This window comes from Citrus clementina, unplaced genomic scaffold (assembly GCF_000493195.1).
Source record: "Citrus clementina cultivar Clemenules unplaced genomic scaffold, Citrus_clementina_v1.0 scaffold_2, whole genome shotgun sequence".
Taxonomy (NCBI): domain Eukaryota; kingdom Viridiplantae; phylum Streptophyta; class Magnoliopsida; order Sapindales; family Rutaceae; genus Citrus; species Citrus x clementina.
In genome coordinates, this window is record NW_006262688.1 from 12,147,898 (window position 1) to 12,152,071 (window position 4,174).

A 4,174-nucleotide genomic window follows, 5' to 3' on the forward strand; every position below is an offset into this window, starting at 1 on the left:
ATACAATAAGTTCAAATTACTTTTTAAAAATCAAATAAAGAATAAATTTAGAGAATTAATCGATTAAATCCATCTTCATTATTAGTTTTTTTGTGATTACATTTATTTATTATATTTGACTACTAAGGTTATTTGAAGTAATTTTAATATGATTATTTTACTCTCATAAGATAAAAGTACCAAAATACCCTGAATGATGCATAAGTACAACTAAATAAAAGAATATATTTATGACATGTTGGGTACTGAAAATTATTAAATTTTATTTAAAACATATTAGATTATACAAATATAAAACTAAATGCCCAAACTATTATTTTTAATAATAGTTTATGTTTCGTGGGGCAATTTGTTTATTTTATATTATATAAAATAGTCAAATTAAACTTATTTTAAAAGAGCCTTAAATATTCAAAGATTATTAAAAGACTTAAGTAAAAAAAAATTTATAAGAATGATTCAATTAATTAATTATTCAGACTTATTGTTACTTCGTAGTTATGTAAAATAATGTAAACCTATTATAACTATCTTATGGAGGTGAGGTGGAAATATCCACATCTTTCCACAATGGGTGATTTTCACTGATCTATCTCCGACACACACATATCTACAACCCACACATTGATGGAGTTTAAGTCCAAATTAACACTGACCCCCCAAACCAAGTGTTTAATTTTTTTTTTATTGATACCATCAAAAAAATTTTATAACTTAATAAAATTTAATCAAAATTCTTGAAATTGGCTTGAATATATGGCTAAATCATACATACATGTGCTTTCAAATGGCGTTTAGTTTGAAGTAAATTATGAAAAATTCAATTAATTTTTCATTAAATATAATTTCTTTCAGGTAACTTCAAACTTGATGCAAGTTTAAAAAATTTACTTCAATATTTGATGAAATATAAGTGCTTTTAAATGAATTTAAGTCTAAAGAAAATTTAGAAAATTAATTTTTTTAAAATAGAGGTATGTCAAATGACTTTGAATTTGAAATAAATTTAGAAAGTTATATCAATATTTGATTAATGGAAGTGTTATCAAATCGTTTTTGTCTCGACTTTTTTCTTGTAATTTTTTTGGTCTATCATCATCTCATTGAAGACATCAAACAATTAAAATTTAATTTAATGCAAATATGAAACACAAAAGAGTACATTCTTCAATAATATATGACTTGCGCCATTAAGCAAAAACTTTCTTTTTGATTCTATTCATATTTCCTCATATTTAATTTTGCATATTGCAAAATAATCACTCACACAAACAAACATCATTTTTATCCATTATAGATACAAAACTTTGATCTTTATTTTTTATTTCTTTAATAATTGACCACTAAAGGGTATCAATGTATTTTCCGCAATAGTTATCGCACCTAACGATCAAATTCTTGAAGAAAAAAAAAAGTACTAAACATCTCCTGGAAAACAATAGGTCAATAATTTTATAATTTATGAAAGAATTTTCACAATATCTTTGATCATTTGATAAACAATTTTGCTTGTCATATCAATAAAAAAAATAAACTATGAAATAATAATGAGGTTAATGCTCCACAATCACGTCTCACAAAGCTAATTTGCCTTATTATTTAAAGTGTTTTACATATGTGATTTCATAACAAATCACCTATATATGCTGTTATTCTCTGTATTCGTCATATGAAGCTGATAGCAATAGGACTCTTCACAGTGTACTGACCAAAAATCCAGCTCAAATTTGCTTGGGCTGAAGATGCACCAGTATTCTTTGTTCTAGTGAATGTCACAGAATAGGCCACCTTTTGATTTTTCTCCGTAAAAGATATCTTATTCGGTTGTACGGTAATCTCAACTCCTTCAGGGGCAACAATTTGACTGGTGTACGATGAATTAGCGGGTCCAACGTTTGTTACTGTTCTATTATATGTCTGAGGACCAGACCCCAATCTGATAGAAAAAGAAGGATAATTTAGCTCTGCTTCAGCTATGCTCGGCACTTTTGAGCATTGCACATCACCACCCACAATGCCTTGTACCTGTTGGTCCGTGTAATTTAAACCACATAAATAAGGAATGTAATCATCGGGCTGGATATTATAAATAAGTCCAGGATCATTTGCTTTTGAGGGGTTAACGTGGCCTGCACCAACTGCAAACAGATCAGCAGGAAGATGATTGCGATCAAGAATTGGCTTGCCTTCAAGGTTTACCGTATCAGCAGTAGTCATGATTGCAGATTTGATTGCGGCAGGTGACCAATCAGGATGAGCACTTTTGAGCAAAGCTGCAATACCACTAAGATGCGGGCAGGACATTGATGTGCCTGAAATTATGTCAAATGTGTACTCTGTATTTGTTACGGGCTCTACAGCTGTTAGCCAGGCAGCTATAATGTTTACTCCAGGTCCAATAATGTCTGGCTTCAAGATTCCAGGGCTTACTGTGCTTGGTCCTCTTGAGGAGAAAGCGGCAACCTCAGGAGCAGTTTTTCTGCCAATCACAGTTCCTTTCACTACCAATGCAGCAGTCGGTGACGATGTTGAATTTATGTAGGCTTTTATGCTCTCCCCCACTGTATAACTCACACGCACGTGTGGAAGTACGGTGCTTCCAGCTACAATACTGTCCCCAATAAGTTTGTTATTCATTAGAATCATGGCAGCGCCACCAGCATCCAAGACATCCTGAGGATCGACACTTAATTGACATAATACTACTTTGCCTTTGACATCAATACTTTTCAGAGTTTCTGGTGGGCAATTTGTTGTTGCCGAAGCATTCTTCGTGACAGGATAAACAAGAGGCAATTGCTCAGAAGGGATATCTGTCCATTGCAAAAGTGATTCACCGTCATAGGTTTCTTGGTTTCCGAGCTGTACCGATGTAACTATACTTCTGTCAGTAGTGCTTGCTCCCACAGTAAGCATCCACGGGGCGTCATTAACTACAGAAAAAAGGTTTTGGGCCCCAATTTCCTGCCGAAATACTTACGAAAATGCCTTTTTTAACAGCTTTGAAAGTTGCGATCGCAATTGCGTTAGCATGGAATTCTTTATGTTGATCTGGACCAAGACCAATCGAAAGAAAAAGCACATCAACACCGTCTTCAATAGCAGCGTCAAGTGCTGCATTCACTGAACTCTCAGGACAATTATCAGCGTAGTCATCACAAGTTTTGTACATTGCCAAGTGAGCTAAAGGCGCCATGCCTACTGCGGTGCCGTTTGCCTCACCAAGTCTATTTGCACCATTTACGAAAGTCCCAGCTGCCGTGCTTGACGTATGGGTTCCATGCCCTCCGTCATCAATAGGTGGCAAACTTAGGTTATAAAAATTTCTTGCCCCAATTATCTTATTGTCACAACCCGCCCCTCCTGCAAATTCACAGTTCCCTCTCCACTTTGCTGGTGGTGGAGGCATGTCTTTATCGCTAAATGAAGGATGAGTAGGCGTTATTCCCGAATCTAAAACTCCAATAATGACCCCTTTTCCGAGATTTGAATCCTTCCAAAATCCTGAATTCTGATGCAAACCCAAGAAGTTGGGAGTGTGGGTTGTATGCAGCTGCAATGTATTTTCAACATGGGCTGATATGAACCCATTCTTTGTTTCCATGGCCTTCACTTCCTCTGCTGTGAGCCTCGCGGCGAAACCTGAAATCACATGCCTATAGCAATGCACCATTCGTGATTGACGATCATCATCGATGGAGTTTGATGAGATGGTAGCCGGCAAGAACGAATGGTACCAGCTTTCTAAATCTATTTCCTTCGAAAAATTGCCATGCCTTGGCTTTTGCACGTAAACCATGTACGTTTGTAAGTCATCTATATCACTTTCGACATTGCTAATCCCGGCAATTGCTGGGGAGAGACTGATAATATAAATGAGACTAATTAGAATGGAAGCCATGTTTAACATTTTACCACTCCTGATCTCAATGAACCAAGAGTCGAAAAATGTTAATAATGTTTGACGAGTTGATGCATCAATCCCATGCACATACACATATATATAGCGCAATACAGAAAGCGGTAAGTACGAAGAATTAACAAGAAGCTAGTTACGGTCGTAAATGGAGATATAATAGGTGGAACTAGTTCATAACGATTAACAATATATATATATATATATGATCTTATGGTAAACTAAATTTGGAGAGACTAAGGTTCGCTAACAGCTTAT

General features: G+C 34.9%; 1 pseudogene; it reads right to left on the reverse strand.

Moving 5' to 3' along the window:
- Positions 1-1,665: 1,665 nt before the first annotated feature.
- On the reverse strand, positions 1,666-3,910 carry LOC18051973 (annotated as a pseudogene).
- Between the last annotated feature and the right edge of the window lie 264 nt (positions 3,911-4,174).